At 34.9% G+C, this 22,313-nt stretch overlaps 1 pseudogene; it reads right to left on the bottom strand.

The window, feature by feature from the left end:
• Positions 1 to 14,072: 14,072 nt before the first annotated feature.
• Positions 14,073 to 14,534, bottom strand: LOC129514465 (nucleoside diphosphate kinase A-like; annotated as a pseudogene).
• Positions 14,535 to 22,313: the final 7,779 nt, after the last annotated feature.

Here is a 22,313-nt window from a genome sequence, read left to right as displayed (position 1 = left end):
GAAAATGTGCTTTTCTTATATCTACCTCATCACATTTAAATTATTGGTTAGGGATGTAGGAAAAGAGAGAGTGTGTGTTTAAAAACAAAAACATGATTTGTAAATGTTTATGTGCAGTGAATAGGAGTAGAGAATGTCCTTAGTTCCTGAAAATTAAATTAACAGTTTTGTTTAATGTTCAACATTAGGTTCGTATTACAGTTAAGGGACAATTCAAAACCAGAACTTAAAACTCCCCTTGTTAAAGGGTTTAAATGTAAAGACCAGTCATTTGCATATGTACCTTTCCCATCCTGAGAGTGAAGAAAACATTTTACCTCAAGGTTGTGATAAGTTTATACTTAATATTTTTTGAGTGCCACTTATGTCTGTTTGATGTTCACTGTTATTTCTCTGTCCTTCAATTTAAAGACTGAGATCATGAGCATGGGAATATTCATGAGTATAAGTCAGTTCCTCTAAAGCAACAAGTCTAAAGTCTTTGACACTATCCCTTATAACTTACTGTCACCTGAACTTGGCAGAAGGCTCATGCTTCAGCACCTCTACTCAGACCTTCTTTGATAATTATCTGTAGAAACTTTTTCCAAGAGAAAGTGAGGACATTCTCCCTCTGGCTATGTTGCATGAAGCTAATTTTACAGCACCATAGATTGGCACATTTCTAGATGAATACTTTGCTACGGTTTTCTTTACAAATTTGCATCACACTGACAGTGAGCATTACAGTTAGCCATGGTCCTGAAATGATCTTTCAAACTGTGCTTTAAAAATTTTAATCTGTGAAGTAGATTGACTTTAGGTACAATATGGTGTCTCATTTCTCTAAGTCTCACTGGTAAGTATATGAATTAGATGACCCGGTTTACCTGCAACGTTGGAATGATAACCACAAGTTCCTTTGGTTTTATATATTGATCATGGTTTGCATCAGTATTCTACATACGAAATGATGCCATATTACCTATTCACTGAGTAAGAGCTAAGGCGGAAATGTTTATAAGATTAATTCTTGATCTTGTTGCTGGTTTCCGCGGATTTTATTCTCATAATTTAAAAAGTGCATTTAAGGAGTTCTTTGCAATGTTTTGTCATAAATATATAAGTTCTTCTTGATGTACTAAAAGGGCAAGAAAATACTTGAAATATAAAACTTATTCCCTATAATAATTCTAACAAGACTTGTAAAGCATCTGGTCCTAATATGTATGTATCTTTATGATTTTTGAGACAAAATGGTCTTAATATTGAGACTGTCAATCATATATAACTTTGATTTGGGGAATATAATAAAAATCAGAGAAGCTCAGAAACACTTCTGGTTTGTTTGCCCTTAGTAAAAAGATGAGCTAACTATGATAGTTTATGTTGAGTTACTAGCTCAACTCCAGGGGAATATCAGACTATTCAGGATCTGCCATTTTCTTATTATTTCTTTTTAGCTTTATTTATGTATAATTCATATATAAAAATGAACACATTATACATATATATACATATATATGCCACAATGAATTTTGACATATGCGTACATCATGATACTGTCACCACAACCAAGATATTATCTATTACCTCCAAAAATTTCCTTGCATTTTTTTGTTTTTTTAATTGCTACTCAAGTATAATAGCATACAATGTTCTATTAGTTTTAGGTGCATAACATAGTGATTTCACCATTTTGTACATTTTATAGTGTTCTCCATGAGCGCTATCACCATGCAACGTTATCACAGTATTATTTACTATATTTCCTGTGCCTTACTTTTTATCTCTATGTTTTATTTCTTTCATAACTGGGGTTTGTACCTTTTAGTCCTCTTCACTTATTTTTTTTAGTGAGGACACTTAACATAAGATCTACTATCTTAATATATTTTATAAAATATACATCTTACTATATCTTACATAAAATTACGTAATATATCTTAAGTTACATATTTTTATGTGCACAAAATGTAAGCATGTTGTGAACTATAGGTGCTATGTTGTACAGTAGATCTCTAGAATTTATTCAACTTGCATAATAAAAACTTTATACTCTTTGAGAAACAATTTCCCATTTCCACCTTCTCCAAACCCCTGGCAACCACCATTCTATTCTCTGATTTCATTAGTTTAACTATTTTAGATACCTCATACAAGTTAAATCATTCAGCATTAAGCACTTGTCTTTCTGTAATTGGCATAATGTTCTCTAGTTTCATCCATGTTGCCACAAATGGCAAGATTTCCTTCTTTTTTAGGGCTAAATAACATTCCATTGTCTCTATATGCACATTTTCTTTATCTGTTGGTTCACAATTGTGGGATACCAAGTGCCTCTTGCAGCTGCATAGTTGCATTCACTGTCAAACCTCTCTGTTGGGCCAGCTGAGAGAAAGTCAGTCTGAGATATTGACAAGTACTTATTTAATGAATTGAGTCTTATTTAAAACTAAAAATGTTAAAAGGAGGACACCATGTCAATTTGGAAAGGCTAGGTTATGCTGTGGTAAGAAATGACAAATTACAGGCAGCTTAGAAAAACAGAACTTGATTTCTAGATCACACTGTGCCCTTTTTACGCCTCAGCTGTGGTTACACTGCCATGTTTTATTCACTGCAGAAGCAGCCTGAAAAAGCTGCTCTAGCTCAAAGAAAGGGCAAAACTAAACATGGCAAGGCACACACCAATCCTTAAGGCTTCTGCTTAGAAGTGGCACTCATCCCTTTGCTTATGTTGCCTGACATCCCCAGGACAAGGAATGGGACCTTCCCTTCCTAGAAGAGCAGTACATCCTGGTCAACAATAATACATTATAGGGATCCCTGGGTGGCTCAGTGGTTTAGCGCCTGCCTTCAGCCCAGGGTGTGATCCTGGAGACCTGGGATCGAGTCTCACATTGGGCTCCCTGCATGGAGCCTGCTTCTTTCTCTGCCTGTGCCTCTGCCTGTGTGTCTCTCTCTCTCTCTGTGTCTCTCATAAATAAATAAATAAAATCTTTTTAAAAAGTCTATGATACATTATAGACATCTATCTGCACAACCCACCTAAACTTTGAGGGTATTAAGGTTTTTGTCAAAGGAAATGAAGATATACCTTTAAGTTACTTAATATCTGAACCTCAAAATTTCTCGGTTATTCTCCCTTATTACTAAGTTCCTGAGGGATAGTCCCACAGGTCTTCAGGGAATATACCCAGGATCCGTGCCTTGTCATGGCAATTCTTAGCATGATGTACTTATTAAGAACACGGGCTTTGGAGCTGTACCTCTTGAACCCATCTACCAGTGTCACATTAAAGAATTGGATCCCTGGTCAATTTAGATAATTTCTCTGCACCATTTGTCCTTTAGCAAACTGTAAATAAGAATGTCTGAATGGCTCAGTGCTTGAGTGTCTGCCTTTGGTTTAGGGCGTGATCCTGGGGTCCTGGGGTCAAGTCCCATATCAGGCTTTCTCTGGGGAGCCTGCTTCTCCCTCTGCCTATGTCTTTGCCTCTTTCTCAGTGTCTCTCATGAATAAATAAATAAAATCTTAAAAAAAAAAAGAATGTCTGTCTACCTCATAGGATTCTTGTGAGGATTAAATTAATAAGCATATAAAGTGTTGAGAAGAATACCTAATGTCAGTTTGGGTGTTCTTTAGCATCATATACTAAAAGTTTCTAGTCTTTTGTTAACATACATGTGAACCATGGTAACATCTGTGTTTCTAACAAATAACCATCCATCTATCAATTAGAAGACTTAGATGTAGTTAAATAGAACAAATACTGATTCATATTATAATTCTTTGAAGTATATCTTCTTTACCTAAATTGTTGTATAATAAAGGTTTATGTTTGTTTGCTCCTGGAGGAGTTGATCATATTGATGGACACACTATAACATGTTTAGTGAAGTCTTGATTCCCTCCTTCTCCATGTCCAGCAAAGACACCTTTTTTAAAAATTTTATTTTTAAATAATCTTTCTCCCTTCAATGTGGTGCTTGAACTTAAAACTCCGAGATCAAGAGTTGCATGATCTGCTGACTGAGCCATCCAGGTGCCCCCAGCAAAGGCACTTTTTAAAAAAGCATTTTTAGAATTAAGGAATTAATACTCATAATGAAAAAAATAATAAGAGGTGATAGTGTTAAAATATACTAAGGTATGACTCAGTCATCATGCTAAAGAGTTTATTATACAAAATTATATAATCATAAAAATAGTTATACATTTCAGTTCTAGGTAATATCAACTCTATTCACACACTAAGAGGTAGGAAGCAGAGCCATTTATCAATGTAGGGCGATGTGCATAGCTGGAGAGGATTTATCCCATTCAATATGACATGGAGGTTGCCTACTCACTACATGTATATTTGGATACAATCTCTTGTAGTTTAAAGTGAAAACTTCAAAAATTCTAGAAGTAGGAGAACAAATATTCGTAAGCTTGAATGAGGCAAAGACTTCTTTAAAAAGAAAAGATCAAGCTAAAAAAAACTAAAAACTTAACAAATTAGACTCCATCAAAATTACAAATTTACAATAGTAATCTGAAAGACTCTATTTAGAAAATATAAAGGTAAACCACAGCCTGGGAGAAAATATTTGCAAAATATATGTGTAATGATACCTTGCATTTGGAATGTGAAGAACCCTTTTTATTAAATTTTTTATGTATTCATTTTAGAGAGTGAGAAAGAGAGAGCTCATCTGAGATCACAAGCTGAGAGAGAAGCAGAGGATGATGGGGAGAAGCAGACTTCAAGCTCAGCATGGAGCCTGATGCAGTGCAGTGTGCAGGTCTCCAGCCTGGGACCCAGGGATCATGACCTGAGCAGAGACTTAACTGACTGAGCCACCCAGGTACCCTGTGGAATATGAAGAATTCTTAAACTCAATAATAAGAAAACAAACCAATGAAAATCTTGGATAAAACGGTTTGTACAAATCTATCATCAAAGAAGATGTGCAAATTCCAATTAAGCACATGAAACTGTGCTTTTCATAAAGAATCATTACAAGGATGCAAATAAAACTCTCATCAAAATACCACTGTATACCCACCAGAATGGCTAAATTAAATACCCTGGCAATACCAAGTGTAGACAAGAGTGTGAAGCAAATAGAAATACAATAGATGCTCACAGGGATGCAAAGTAGTATAGTCATGTTAGAATATATTTGGCAGTTTCTTATAAAGTTGCCATATGCTTACCATATATCCCAGTAATTGTATTCCTAGGTATTTACTCAAGAGAAATGAAAGCATATGTCCCAAAAAAACTTCCATGCAAATGTTCACAGTATGTGTATTCATCACTGCCAAAACTGGAAATAGTCCAGATGTCTATTATATCAGTGGATAAACAAACTATGGCATTCCCATATGATGGAATGCTACCCAGTAATAAAATAGAATGAATCACTGATACGTACAAAAACAAAGAAGTCAGACACAGAAGATGACATGCTGTGTGTGTGTGTGTGTGTGTGTATATATATATATATATATATATATATATATATATACACATATATGTATATATATATTTATTTTGTATTTTATATATATATATTTCAGGAAAAGCGTATACTAGAGTGATAGAAATCAGATCAACAGTTACCCTGGTTTGTGGATGGAGGATGATGGTCTTCAAAACTATGAAAGGGTCTTTATATTTTAATTCTATTGTCATTATATATATTATATATAATATAGTTAATACTAATATATTGATATACTGATATTATCATGTAATTAACAATATATAATATATATAATATGCATATATGCATACATATATGTATATAATATATATATCGTATTCACATAGTTACAGATATAAACAGATATGAATTGTCACACTGGTTTTCAGCTTATTCTTCTCATTTGGAAATTTCTGAAGAAGCAAATTTTTGCTCAGATTTCAACTACTGATCCAGTCAGATGCATGTTACTCTAGCTGAATTGCACTGAGAGCCTGGACACCTGATGTTTTTGTCTTTTTCTCCATCCTTCAAGGAATTGGCCCCTTGGATGCTATTTCACAGTTTGAGTGCAGCTTATCTGAAACAGTCTCAATAGGAGATCTTATTTCCCATGTTTGGACTTTATGAAATCAACAAAAGGATTAGTTGAGGATGATTTAACTTGAACCATGAAATGCAAAACACGCAGGCTTTTCATTGAGGTAATTTTGCACGTGACAGTCCATTATTGGCAAACTATGATGTTTGGATAATTTGCAATTCTTATTTGATAAGTTTTAATGAGAAGACAAGCCCCAAATAGCTGTGATTAAGGACATTGCCACTGTTCTGCCTTGTTCTGCTTCTATTTTTTCTCTTATTTTTCCATAATTTGTGAAAATTTGAGGAAGGTTTGTTACTTTGTTTTATTTCTTATAGATTGAATCCTTATTATTCATCCCAGGACATTCCAGTTCTTTATAGCAGGATAATTGTTTTTTCAAGGTTCTCAGCTAGATGGTTGCTGTCTATCACTGAAAATCAGGAAATCTCTTTGGTGTGGTTCACCCAGTCTTGCGACTTTCTGACTCTGCGCACTCCCCTGGATGAAGCCCAGCTGTCTCTACATTCTGCTTGCACTGCAGGACTATAGAGAGCTTTCGACAGTCTCCTTCCCTTCAGGGGAGAATCTTTCATATTTAGCCTGCCCTTCAAAAGGACATCCCTCACTCAGTAGAGTCTTGAGTATCATAACATTTTCTACATAACATTAAACATCTCCCTGCAGTGCTGTTTGTTTCCCATTTGTTTTGATGTCTTAAGGTCCTCTTATGTGTCTATTGAAATCATGTTGCTATTAAGAATAAGCGGGAAAAAAAATCATCACACACAAAAAAAGAATAAGCGACTTTTTTCTCAGTTTACTTGCCCCAAAATCAATGTATGCTTGCATGTAGGTTTTATTTTGCATTTAATTTTTATTCTATCTTTTGGAACTTGTGCTATATATCTCAAATATCCCCACTTTCATAAATAATACATGCCTCATTACTCGTTTCATTATCGTATCATGTTGTACACATTTTATAGCATGCATTTCACAATATTAAGATGATCAAAGCGACTTTTACCTTTTGCAATTTCTAATAATTTGACTCAACAACGGATAATACATTGTTCAGTATGGCTTATTAATAATAATATGTTACTCTTTCAACACTATAATTTCAAAATTAATAGTAAAGAATTCCTTACTAGTTACATATGCTCTCAGAATCATTCATCTAAAGTTTTTAATTTAAAACTTTGTTTATGGCAGCCTGGGTGCCTTAGCTATTTACCACCACCTTCAGCCCAGGCCTGATCCTGGAGACCCAGGATCGAGTCCCGTGTTGGCTTCCTGAATGGAGCCTGCTTCTCCCTCTGCCTGTGTCTCTGCCTCTCTCTCTGTGTGTGTCCCTCATGAATAAATAAATAAAATATTTAAAAAAATAAAAATAAAAAATAAAACTTTTTATAGTGAGATATATAACAGGTAAAATGATGCAATCAAGTATGCACACTTCTCTAAGGAGTATAGGGGAATATAAGAGATAGTGTGAAGTAAACTCTGGCAAATTAATGATAGTATAATATAGATAGAGTCATTCAAATTAATATAAGTAGTGATAATTTTAGAGAAATTGTCTCTTTTTAATTACCTCATTAATAATGAAGATCTATGATCACAGTAATACCATTTTAAAAGGACTGAACCCACAAGACTGTTCAAACTTCAGTTATTCTATTAATTTTAATGAATAAAGCCCCTCAAAATATTTCTAAAACTTCATTTATATTTCAGAGATTACAAAAGACAATTGTTTGGCTTACCATTCTGTCCTCCTTAATTGTAAATAAAGCAACTGGATTATGTTTAGCTATGAGTATGTAGCTGTAATACTAAATAGTAAACAAAGCTTTCCACTAAGATCCCCTCTCACGACTCCTTTTAAACATTATACTGGAAATCCTTGCTAATGCAATAAGGCAAGAAATGGAAATAAAAGTTACGCTGTTTGGAGAGGAAGATATAAAACTGTCTTTGTTTTCAGATGACATGATTATATATGATAGCAACAACAACAAAAAAAAACTCTTGGGACTGGGATGCCTGTGTTGCTCAGTGATTGAGCATCTATCTGCCTTTGGCTCAGGGCAGGATCCCAGTCCAGGGATAGAATCCCGTGTTAGGCTCCCTGCAGGGAGCCTGCTTCTCCCTCTGTCTATGTGTCTCTGCCTCTCTCTGTATGTGTCTCATGAATATATATATTTTAAAAATCTTAAAAAAACCTCTTAGAACTAATAAAATATTATAGTAATGTTGCAAGATACAAGGTTAATATGCAAAGGTCAATTGCTTTCCTATATACCAACAATGAACAAGTAGAATTTATTAAAAACCAGTACCATTTACATTAGCACTCCCAACAACAACAACAACAAAAAAAAAATACTTAGGAATAAATCTAAACCTTGGCTCATGTCTGCCTTCCTCCACTTTCAAGGCCTGCAACTGTGGGTCAACCTCTTATCTAGTTATTTCCCTCTGAAACATTTAGCTATCTCCCTCTACTGCTTTTGAGAACTTAATATGATTAGATTGGGCCCACCTGGAGAATTAGAGATGAACTCCCTATCTCAAAGTCTGGTACTTTAGTCACACTTTCAAATATTTTTATTTATTTGAGAGAGAGAGAGAGAGATCATGTGGGCAAGTGTGGGTAGGGGCAGAGAGAATCCCAAGTAGACTCCCATGCTGAGTATAGAGCCCAAGGTGGGCTCAGTACAGAGCTAACCAGGGGGCTCTATCCCATGACTCTGAGATTATGATCCTGAGATCAAGACCTGAGCCAAAACTAAGAGTCAGACCCTTAATTGACTGAGCCACTCAGGCACCTCTTACTTTTAAAGTCTCTTTTGAGGGATGCCTGGGTGGCTCAGATGGTTAAGCATCTGCCTTTGGTTCAGGTCCTGATCCCCAGGTTCTAGGATCAAGCCCGATATTGAGCTTCCTGCTCAGCGGAGAGTCTGCTTCTCCCTCTGCCTCTCCTTCTGCTTGTGCTCTCTCTGTCTCTCTCTCCCTCTCCCTCAAATGAATAAATAAAAACAATTAAAAAAATAAAGTCTCGGGCAGCCTGGGTGGCTCAGCGGTTTAGTGCCACCTTCAGCCCAGGGCCTGATCCTGGAGACCCGGGATCGAGTCCCCATCCAGCTCCCTGCATGGGGCCTGCTTCTCCCTCTGCCTGTATCTCTGCCTCTCTGTGTGTGTGTGTGTGTCTCTCATGAATAAATAAATAAAATCTCAAAAAAAAGTCTCTTTTGACATTTAAGATCATATAGTCACAGTTTCTGGGCTGAGGATGGGAACATCTTGGAGGGAGGGCATTATTCTGCCTACCACAGCCTGTATAATTAAGGTGATAATAAAAGAGAAATATGAAATAATAAAAACATGTGATTAATATTTTAAAAAGTTATTCTGGAAAAGAAATAGCAGGAATAAAAGGACAAATGGGACAAATAGCAAACAAACTGAAGGGAGAAGATTTGAACTTAATGAAAACAAAAAATGTGTTACATTATTAGCTTAATATATTGCATAAATTGATTTAATAATTTTTTTGCTTGGGATCCCTGGGTGGCACAGCGGTTTAGCACCTGCCTTTGGCTCAGGGCGCGATCCTGGAGACCCGGGATCAAATCCCACGTCGGGCTCCCGGTGCATGGAGCCTGCTTCTCCCTCTGCCTGTGTCTCTGCCTCTCTCTCTCTCTCTCTCTCTGTGTGACTATCATAAATAAATAAAAATTTAAAAAAATTAAAAAAAATAATAATTTTTTTGCTTGCCCTTGAAAGAATTCTAAGTCAAGCTGATATCACTGATGAATTTTTCTAAAACTCTTTTAAAAATTCCAAACTTGAAGACAGATTTTCAGAGAATAAGAGAGGATTTTCCCACTATTTTATAAGGAATACAGCATAATGTTGATAGAGCAATCTACCAAGGAAATTACAATATAGAAACATTAAGAACAGTATCTTCCTCTGAGAGTAGTTGTGCAGATTCAGTGACTAATATAGGTAACGTTGTTAGCAGGGGAAAAAAAGGAGAGAAAAGGAAACTATAGCTCAATATTTCTAAAATATTTAAACCAAAAGTTCATAGGAAAAAATTTCATCCAGTGTACATAAAATGATTCTACTATGATCAATTAGTTTGTTTCAGGGACATAATATTGCTTTTATAGAGAAAACGACTCAATATAAATCTATAATTAATAGAATATAGGAAAAGATATGTGATCATGTCAGTAAAAGCAGAAAAAGATTTTACTGATATTCAACATCTTTTTTGAAAAAAATTATTCATGAGAGACAGAGAGAGAGAGAGAGAGAGAGAGAGAGGCAGAGACATAGATGGAGGGAGAAGCAGGCTCCCTGCGGGGAAGCCTGATGCAGGACTTGATCCCAGAGCTCTGCGATCACAACCTGAGCCAAAGGCAGATGCTCAACCACTGAACCACCCAGGTACCCTTATTCAACACTTTCTATACTAAAATTTGTCATCTAATTCCAAAGGGAAGTGAACTTTATTAAACTGGTATAAATCATCTATCAAAATGTAGCTAGTAGTTGTAACCAATGTTAAAATAATAATTAAGTTCCCTTTGGTTGGAAAAACTATGAAGATCACAGTCACCTTTTCTATTTGGCATGGTACTGGAAGCCATAGCCCAAACAAAAAGTCGAGGAAAAGAAATTTAAAAAGAATCCAATTTGCACATACTGATATAGTTGAATATTGCACTTAAATGGAAAATAAAGTACTGAAATATAGAGTAACATGGATAAATCTCATTGATATAATATTAAGCTGGAGAAGCCAGGTATGGGATAGAAGATTCACTATTATTTATTAATACAATGTTCAAGAACAAGTGATTCTGCTCTATAATAGCAGATAGAGTACAGTTTGTCTTTCAAGGGAGTACATTAACTGAGAAAGCACAAAAATTAGACTTCTATGGTGGTGGTAATGTGCTGTATATTTACCTGTTTGTTGGTTATAAGGCTGAAATTAAGTGTAAAATTCCCCTCTATTAAATTGCCATTCTTTTCTTGTTTATCTGCTCAAATCAGCATTTGCCCTCGTAACAGCGGCAATGTGTTTTCCAATGCTTTTAGTATTATAACGCAAATGGCATAGTTTCTCATAAGGATAACTATCCATAAGGATATGGATTTGGATATCCATAAGGATATCCCATAAGGATAACTAGGAGATAGGAAAATGGGATTTGGAGGAAAAATCTCAGCCGTAAACAGGGGTCTCCTGTCAAAGCATGACTGAGGGGATTGTTACCGAGAAACTATATGACAGTATTGTTAATGTCTTATAGGGCACCTTTAAATGGCCAGGTGTTTTTGAAATTTTAGTTAGGTAATATAGGAATCATTCATGCCCTATAATTCTGTTAGGTACCCAGGTTGAATATTTTACAGTCTTGTCTAGAGATGTGCTATGTGTGTATCATTTCTATACTAAGAAATATTTATTTTTTCCCTTATGACCAAGACTCCTAGGGCTGTGTAAGGTATTTCAGTGATTGCTCTAAAGGGCAAAATGGATGGTTAACCAAGATGAAGTACTCTTTGGGACCCAATTTCTTTGCAGTTACATTATTATCAGAGTTTTTAGTCCTTAATATTTACCTGTAAGCATTGCTCACAATAGAAAATAAGAAGACATATTTTTCCTTCAAAATATTTCTTACATAGGAGAGTCAGGAAGAGGAAATTGAGATCTACCTTTGAGAGATTTTTTTAGCACACCTTGAATACCTATGGGGCTTCATAAAATTACAAATAAGTAAACCATTATCATTCAAGATGATAAATCTGAGCTGAATTAAATTTCCTATGTTTTGTGCTGCCTATTATTACTAAGAAAATGTTAGGGTTTTAAAAATATAGACACACTCACTTACTACAATTTTGTATAGCTTTACAAAGTTGCTTTGCCTAATTGCTGTTCTGTTATATAAGCATTATATATTTAGAATATCTTGATTAAATCTAACACGGACCTTTACTTGAATTAAACATAGCCAGCGAGAAACAAGACATTCATCAGCATGCCAGGTTTGGATAACTGCAAGGTTGGTGAGGCAGTGCCAATAAACATACGATGGAACATAAAACATCTATTATGGATCTCTTATACAAAGACCTACTTTTTTTTGTGTCTAAAGGAGAGCATGAAATGTTATCTGGCCCATCTGAGTCATAATTAGCATATCTCAGAGCTCTGAATTCTTCGTGAGCTGGGCTCACTTGGGCACCACAGAGTGATCAATGCTGCCTGTCTGTGTTGCACCCGCTCAAGAGTTGCTCATTCCTGCCCATGGCTACCAACTTACTGCTATTTTCAGAGAGCATCATTCTAACATTGGTGAAGGCATTTTTTGGACTATGTGTTTCCGTCTTGAATACATTTTTTTCTTGAATTTTAAGAAATACAGATGGTACCACAGGAATAAGAGCAAGTTTGATCTTTGTCTGGAAGATCTGCATTCTGGATTTCTTCATACATTTTGGAAGGGACCACATGAACGCAGAACCTCAACTTCTGTCTCAGTTCCTGGAAACGTAGAATAGTTACAAAACTGTTCCTCTCTGACTTGTCTAGAAATAGTTTTGTGATAATTAGTGATTTATTTTTAGTATTTGAAATCCCACCAATGTCCTCAGAAGGCTCAATTTAGTGTTTAGGGCTTTGGCCTCCTACCGTCTTGGAGAACAAGGGCCACTAGTCAACTCGATTGAGAATGTCTGTGCCCTAAAACAACAAAGGCAGCCAATCAAGCTTGAGACATGAGATCAATAAAACAAACTGCAACACACAATGAAAATCTATTTGCTGTTTGTTTTATCGATCTTTGATGAAGCCACATCGCATGGATACTGTTGAGGATTAAATGTGTGTCTGTGTGTGTGGTGTGTTTCCTCATGGATGAAATTGGTTACTGTGGGAAGTCGATGTAAGAATCTAGTAGAAAAGCCAGGGCATCAGAGTGAGTGACCTTCTAAAACCTGTGTCACCACTTGTAAGTTACTTCAGTTGCCTTTGTTAAAATTTCCTCATTTGTAAAATAAGGGAATATAACTCCCTAACTCATCTTGTGGTTACAACAGTCTATGAAGATAATACCTGGCAAGTGTTTACAACGATGCATTAAGTACAGCTACATTCGGCAACTGAATTCTTCTACTTACTAAACAATATGTCATTTCTAAAGGGGATTAGGAGTCTTTCAGAAATAGTCAGCCAATCTTCATTTAAAAAAGCATAGAATTGTTGGACCTGGGTGGCTCAGTTGGTTGAGTGTCTGCCTTTGGCTCAGGTCATGATCCTCGGGTCATGGGAGTGAGCCCCGCATCAGGTTCCCTGCTCAGCAGAGAGCCTGCTTCTCCCTCTCCCAGTCCCCCTACTGGTGCTCTCTCCCCCGTCAAATAAAATATTAAAAAAATAAATAAATAAAAATAAAAAGCATAGAATTTATAACAGAACTAGTCTTTTGATTCTGTCATTACAGATTCTTATTCACCAGCTCATCAACATTAAAAATTTGTGTGCCAATTCCATACTGTCTACTGCCTTATTTGTATGGGCCTGAATGAGATGGTGCTGGACAAAGCACACTTAAGTAAATGTGGGAAGAAGGGACCCTCTACCCTGTATTGGTGGTATGAGTCATGTCAGTGACTGATAGGTTACTGGCTAAGGAATGTTTATTTGTAAAACATATGTTTTACCATGTTCAGATCTGAACTGCTATCAAAGAAATGTCATGTCTAACTATGGCTTATGTTCTTTATATTTTAAATTTTTTTCCTACAATGGGATGAAACATTTTAATCTGATGGCGTCCCATAATACTGTACAGGAAGCACTCCCAGCTCCAAGAGGTCCCCCCCAGGTTATAAGGAAGTTCTCAAAAATAACTGGATTTTCAAGAGCCTGGCCCCTTGCTCATGGGAAGGAGAGGGAATGGAACAGGCAAAGCACTGAGGTCTGCTCCCTCATCACTCAGCACTCATAAATCCACTTCTGAGTGCAGCTCTTGTATTCCACCAGCTCTTCAGGCTGGAACCACAAGCCAATCTCCTTCTCTGCACTCTCCACAGAATCGCTGCCATGGATAATGTTCCTGCCAACTTGGATGCAAAAGTCCCCATGGATGGTCCCAGGTTTGGAATCTGCAGAGTTGGTCTCTCTGAACATCACTTGGCCTGTCTTCACCACATTCAGGCCCTCCCACACCATGGCAACCACAGGCCCTGACTGCATGTACTTCACCAGGCCGGCAAAGAATGGATGGTCCTTCAGGTCAATATAGTGCTCATTGAGAAAGTCTTCAGAAGCCTGGATTAATTTCAAAACAATGAGGCGGAATCCCTTTTGCTCGAAATGCTTGATGATTTCTCCCACAAGGTTGCACTAGACTCCATCAGGCTTGATGGCAATGAAGGTGTGTTCACTGTTGGCCATGGTCCTTTCCGGCTACTACCGCTGCAACTCCTTCTGACCTATATTTTAATTTTTAAAATTTTTTTGGCTTATACTCTTTTAAATGAACATAAAGAGACACTAAAAAAATGTTATTTTCCTGGAACCTAAGCCTTCAGATGTACAGAGCATTTTTAAACTACAGGTGAATATTATATCCTCAAATACAGAAAATATTTTATAACTGTATAAGTAGCATTGACAGAGAAATACAAATGTTGACAATTTCCAATTCAAAAATATTCATAATATTTGATTAGATGATTTTTATTTGGTCTCTATTAAAATATGGTTGTATATGAAGTAAACACAAACTAGCTCATGGTTTTGTATATGAGAGGGGCAAACCTAATTTCCAGAATTAAGTAGAAAAGAAAAGAAAATGTAAATCTAAATTTATAGATTTTTTTCCCCTCTGGAGTTTATCAACTGGATTCTATATTTTTTCATTTCCTTTTATTATGCAAATATTTACTGTCTATCCTGAGCTTGAATGTTAATAATGTTAAGTGAAATATATAATGTTAAAACCTGAAATGCCAGCATCAAAATGACTATTGTTAAAATAATTATACTCTTTAATATACAATGTATCAAAATATTACAATATGTTACATTACAACATAATAAATAATTCTCTGCTAAAATAGTGCAATATGTACAAGCAATATCTAATATAAAATTACATTAATCAACTACCCTATAACTAGTAAGTATATGCTCCATTTTAAGTCTGGTAACAAAAGGAAATAAAAATATGAGAACCATTATGTTAACTTTAAAATCAAGTATACTTTTGATTTTATATTCTCAAGGGTATATTCTTTGTCCTGAATATTAGAAAAAGAATAAAAGATTTAAAATATGTTAGAAGGGACCACTGGATTTTATTTTTAATGAAAATAGTATTTAATATTTCCATTAAAAAAGAAATGGGCTATTAGCTCTGTTCCTAATCTCGTAGATCTAATGTCATGAAGAAGGAAATTTTTTATGTACATTGATACACAACATTGAATTGTGATTACCATTCTCTCCTTATTCTCAGTCCTGTAAATGCCACTGCCTTCTGCAAGAGTAGCTTCTAATCCTATGAGACAGTTGCCAGAATCATATCTAATAGGAAGGGTAAAATCTTCTTGCTCTAGGGAAAGTGTATGTGTATATATAAGAGCATACCATATGCACAATGACATACAGTGAATTTGACCAAATTAATAAGTGTCAAACATTTTCTTTTCATTGCAAACTTTTGTGGAAAAAAAGAAAAAAAAAAGTTTGAGCAGATGCCTGACTTGGGTCTCTCGATGGATATCAGAACTTGAACTGTTGAAGATGCAGAACTCACCCAGTCTGATTTTATGGATTTATGTCTCTTTGTCACATTGTTCTTGTTCTATCGAGACCTTCAGGAAAGAGCAAAATTAAATTTAAAGGTTCAATTGATCGTGTATCAGAATCATATCTCTCAAATGTACTTTTATTCTCTTTTCTGTCTTCTGTTTATAACCAAAACACTAACAATGTGATCTGTGTACTAATCTCAACACCTTGACCCCGTTCTGTTCAAAGTTCATTGATGCGAGTAGAAAGGGAGGTATAGACCTAAATATAATCTAACAGTTCTTCTAAAGCCATGAATAAACTGAATATGACCAAGCATCTCAAAGTGAAAAAATATTTTAAAATTATTAAATTATTCCTGATATTTTACAGGAATATTTTCCATATGTTATCTTTTTTTTAGTAGGTTTCTAATTTAGATGAGTCCAAAATTTGCCATTTCTCTTCACCATAATATGGATCAAATACTCCCTGTTGGCTAATGTTTGTTTAGGAAAAATTATGAATATATGATTGAATTTAGACTTTAAAAAGAGAAGGAGGAGCACCTGGGAGGCTCAGTCGGTTAAGGGTCCAACTCTTGATTTTCAGGTCCTGATCTCAGAGTGCTGAGATCGAGCCCCACATAGAACTGAGCACTCAGTGGGGAGTCAGCTTGCCTCTCTCTCCTTGTCCCCCGCCCCACTTGCTTTTACTCTCTCACTCTCAAATAAATAAATAAGTAAATAAAATATTTTAAAAAAATAAAAAGAGAAGGAGATCATGTTTCAAGCACCACTGTTCCTTCTACAAAAGGTTAGCCTGTTCAAAACAATAGCAGTGAATAGCAGAAGCAATAGCAAATCAAATCTCTCATCTGTTGGTTCAGACTTCCAGAAGCTAATGCCTGCTAGAATTGCAAAGTGTAACCAATTCTTCTGTTCTGAATAAAACTCCTATTCTATTAAGTATTTCAGTAAAGGATAATGGAGAAGGTAATAATAATAAATCCTTGATTGCTTGATCAGATGGAAATTGGAGCAATTAAACAATGTAAAAGGGAGGGCACTTCTCATATAGTACAATACATACACACGTTATCTATCTATATATGCTATAATATATATAAATTTATTGAATTATGAACTTTACATTAATGGTTGATTAAAGAGAATTTTTGAAAACGATGTTAGATGTTTTTATTTAAATTTTTAATATGCTTTTACAATTTATTTTATTTTTTTAAATTTTTATTTATTTATGATAGTCACACACACAGAGAGAGAGAGGCAGAGACACAGGCAGAGGGAGAAGCAGGCTCCATGCACCGGGAGCCCGACGTGGGATTCGATCCCGGGTCTCCAGGATCACGCCCTGGGCAGCCAAAGGCAGGCGCCAAACCGCTGCGCCACCCAGGGATCCCTGCTTTTACAATTTAAATGTTAGAAACAAAATCACCAAAAAAGAATAAGCAAGTGAAATATTATATAAGTGAAACACCTAAAGCAGAAACCACCCAGGATTGGAAGGCTACTTAGTCAACTCATGATAGTTCTCCCTCCTTCAATACCACAAAAGATGCCCCCACCATAGTACCAGGTCTTCTACGGTAACAGGTCTTCTCTTTCTTGAGTTGGCCAGGTTTCTCCAGTCACCCTGGATACATTATGCTAGTTTATATTTAAGGGGATTCAAGTTTTTGACATGCTGTATCTGGGGAAAATCTTCCTTCTCCTGACCTTTACATTTCTGAGTAATACAGAGCACAGATTCCTTTCTGCCCCAAGACAGCACACATTTCTGTTTTGGAATAAATTATTCAGGGGAAAATTATACATGATTTAACCATCCTCAAAGAATCAGTGGGAGATGGTTGATAAATGGTTGAAAACAGGGTTCTGAAGGACCCATCGAGGACGGTATATGAAGTGAAACCATTGACATGGTTGAATTTCCTTTAGGAAATAGTGTATAAGAGGGTGTAGATAAATAACCAGAGAGAATATGGAATGAAATCAGAGGAGCACCATTAAGGAGAGGGTAAAAAAAGAAACAGAAGCACGTGAAGAAAAACACAAAGAAATTATAGCGGCAGGAAGATGTGGAGATTGTCATTATCAGAATGATAGAGAACCAAAAATGTAAGGGTAACTAACCTTGTCATTGCCTCAGGAAAGTGAAGTAACATAATTGTTGTTGCTCTGAAGAAAAATCCATTAGATTTTTGTATTGGATGCGGACTCTAAGGATGAAAACAGAAACACTTCCAGTAAAGTGGCAGAAGGTAGAGGATAGATTACAGTGGTCCGGCAGGCAGGAGTTCTGCACCACTCCAACTAAAAATGAAGTGTTCTATTTTTGTTTGTTCAGAGAACTGCATTTTAAGAGGTGCTCAGAGACTCAACACCACATCCAGAGAATAATCATCATGTGGGACGATAAAAAATTCTCACATAAAAAAGAACATAGGAGAAAAAACAGGATATTTGGGTTAGAGAAAAAAATGCCATTACTGATGATGAATATTTGCAAGACATTTACAGGTAATAAAAATTGCATGTGCTTCCAATGTCTTCAGAAGAAATTGATAGAGCTATTATTTTGAAATTAAAAGATACATATTTGACTAAATAAAAAAAGTTTATATTGAAGATCAACACAAATAATCCCATCAGCTTCTCATTTCAAAGGGCAGGGCTGATGCATTCCCCCTGCAAAAGCATAAAGAAAATCAATACTATGTCAAGTACGATGGTTACTATCGTAGGGTTAGTTAACGCCTCCATCACTTCAAATTATTTTCATTTTGTGCGTGTGTGGTAATAAGATTTAAGATCTCCTCTCTAGGAACTCCAAGTATATAATATAGTATTTGTTTACTAAAGTCATCATGCTGTACACTAGATCATTTCACAATGTGTACGTGTATCGCATCATGTTGTGCACCTTAAACTTGCATGTGTTCTATGCCAGTTATAGTTCAATAAAACTGGAAAAGAGTAAAACAGTAATTTGTAAACTTAAACAGGAATACTCAAAAACAAAAGCTACTCTTTTGTACAAGCCTTTGCTGTCTTGTATATTTCTGGCAGCGAAAAAGTTGTCATCATATACTGAGGGAGTTAACATTTCTCAAGTGTAAGCAGCCGTGGTATAAAGATTGTATATTATACCTGAAAATACCGCAATGAAACATCTTTTGATTTATAAAAGATGTTATGTTTACTGAATTCCAGGGCGTGTTTGATTTAGTATCACGGAGGGAATATTATATTGATAAACCCTGAGTATATACATATAAAAGTGTACATGCATATTAATAAGACATTTTCTTTCTCTTTATGTTTTATACCCAAAGTATATTATTATATATTACATTGTCTCATCTCTTCAGGGAGTTAGTTAGACATATAAATAAAAGAATATATGCAGTGTGATGAGTGTTTTATTATCTGTATGGTTACAGAACATGTCTAAACAATAGAAGTGTGATTAATTTTTTTTTTTTGGAAAGGGATGAGGAAGGGATGTGTAAGTCTGGAAGGGATCAGAGTAGAAGTGGTATTTGAGCTATGATTTAAGATGATAGAGGAAATTTTTACCTATTGGGAAGGAAACATGAGCAAGAGCAAAGACAATATTATAAGAAATATAGTGTGCTTAAAAAACCGAAAGTGATTTGGAATGTCAAAAACAATGGTTGTGTCAAGAAAAGTAGGTACGATAAGGGTGAAAAACTAGGGGATGTCAGCCTGAAATCACAGAAGTCCTGCAGGGTGACTTTTAAAGTGTAAATCTTTAGAGAAATAGGAATTTTAAGAGTAAACAATTAATTACAACAAAAGGTATTAACATAGATTCTCAATAACAGATATTGGAAAAGTAATGCCTATACATCTAAATACACCTAAAAATAAGTAAATTCTCCATTTCCTCCCAAATGATTATAAGCTGTACACATAAAATTCAGCAAAGTAACCTGTACATTTTAAAAATTTGTTTCAGTAGTTGGATTTTCATGTCATAATTTTTATAAGATTTTTTTTTGTTCTTAAGAAACTGTAAACAGGAAGAAAAATGTAGGACAACACCATCTGAAATTGACATTTGTCATTAAACTTCATGACTGAGTCACCAAAATAATGTATACATAATTCATCAGTGGTACATTAATTATATTAATGACTCATATCTGAAGTAAAAAAAATTGTAAATGTAATGCGTAGGTATTAACTTGAAAATTGCTGCCAGATTTATGGATTATCTAAGCAGATTGAATTCAGTGTTAATAAATGTGTTAATGATGTTTAAGTGGATAGGGAAAATAGAAAATTTAATTATGAAACATTAAGTTTGCTAACACAGATTTCCTTCAGCATGAAGAATAAAAATAACTCATGTTATTTTTAGTAAACAGGAATATATTCTTCTACAGTCAAAAGCGAAAAGAAAAAGTCTTTTTGAATGACAATCTTCTAATATCGATCAGTACCTTAAATACAAAAAAGAACCAGCACATTTCCTGTGATGTACATAATAATATAAAATAATAACGATTATAATTTAAAAATCTATAAACATTTTAAGGTATAGAATAATGTACATAAATTCTACTTAACTATATAAATAACTATGTAAAACTATATATATAACTATCTAAATATAACTCTATACTGCAAGTGATATTCTCTAAAGTAAACCTTAAATTTAAACAAATCATCCGGGATCCCTGGGTGGCGCAGCGGTTTGGCGCCTGCCTTTGGCCCAGGGCGCGATCCTGGAGACCCGGGATCGAATCCCACGTCGGGCTCCCGGTGCATGGAGCCTGCTTCTCCCTCTGCCTGTGTCTCTGCCTCTCTCTCTCTCACTGTGTGCCTATCATAAATAAATAAAAATAAAAAAAAATCTTAAAAAAAACAAAAACATTTAAAAAAAATAAAATAAACAAATCATCCTATTATGTGGCTGGCAAATAAAGGAAAGGCAATTACTTTCATGTAATTTATATTAAAAAAATTCGTGTTTTTATTTTATTGAAATTCTAATTTTCAATATATAATTCTATACACTGTGATGACTTATTTATTTATCTATTTATTTATTTTTAAAGATTTTACTTATTTACTCATGAGAGACATAGAAAGAGAGAGGCAGAGACATAGGCAGAGGGAGAAGCAGACTCCCTGCAGGGAGCCCGATGTGGGACTTGATCCCAGGACCTGGGGATCACAACCGGAGCTGGAGGCAGATGCTCAACAGCTGAGCCACCCAGGCATCCCTGAATGACTTATTTTACAAATAATCTACAAAAGATAATGGATATGTATATTGAAACAAGGAGAAAATAAGCAGGAAGGAGAGTATATATATATATATACTCATATATATATATATGAGAGTCAAAGGAGCAGCATTAAATATTAACACACAAGTACACACACATGTTGAGAACTGTTTCTGAAATAATGACTGCAGAGAGACTTCTAACTATACCTCTGACTCTTAGGAAGCTGGCCTTGTTTGATCACTGCTTAAAAATATATTTCCATGCTATCTTCACTTTAATTTTGAGTAAGAGTCTAAATCTATCTTTTCTTTCAAGGCAAATAACTAAAATATTTGGCTTAAAAATATTCTAGCTGTAAATCTATATTGTTGATGTTCATGTACCTAGTGCAGATTCTTGAATTAGTCTACTTGACTCATATGAAATTAAACGATTGGTCCATAGACTCAAGGAATAGGGTTGGGACTGTTCTGTTAATTAACGAAGGATGGTAACCTGACAAAGCTGCTTTGTAAAAAGTCAAAACATACTTTGTAAAAAGTTTTCCTGTATCTTAAAATATTTCTCTAAGGATTACTGTGCTTCCTTTATTTTTTGTGTATCTTAACTCTATGAGTGAGAATGAATCTACACTTGTGGAGGTTTTTTTTTTCTTTCTCCGGGCTGGGACAAATAAATGTGCCAATTCTTCTATGACTAGTGTATGGTATTATCTATAACGTTTTTATTTAATCCTATTATTTAAATAATATTCATTTAATCACATTATTTAAGTAGCATCATAAAATATAGCTTCCCTAACTGCTTTTGTCTAAACTTCATTAATAGCATTGATTTATCTCTAAAGAATTTACCCACTTTCTAGAAATCTGCATGACATAGTGTTAGCTATATTTATACATATGTATATTAAATTTGTTCTCAAGTTTTAGCTTCTAGAAATGTATATTCTGATAAGCATTTATAATAAACACATAATGTTTATGTGACAAATATGTGATAAGCAATGTAAATATAAATGTCTAATGTATGTATTTTAAAAAGTAATTTTAAGTAAAGTGTAAAGGGGTAATTTATTTTAGGAGTTGACTATGTAAATGCATAGTTTTTTTAACCAAATGTTGCACTATTTCCATATCTGGCAATGGCAT

This window comes from Nyctereutes procyonoides, unplaced genomic scaffold (assembly GCF_905146905.1).
Source record: "Nyctereutes procyonoides isolate TBG_1078 unplaced genomic scaffold, NYPRO_anot_genome, whole genome shotgun sequence".
NCBI lineage: Eukaryota > Metazoa > Chordata > Mammalia > Carnivora > Canidae > Nyctereutes > Nyctereutes procyonoides.
Note: the sequence above shows the minus strand (reverse complement) of the source record. Positions and strands in the feature narration are given on the sequence as shown.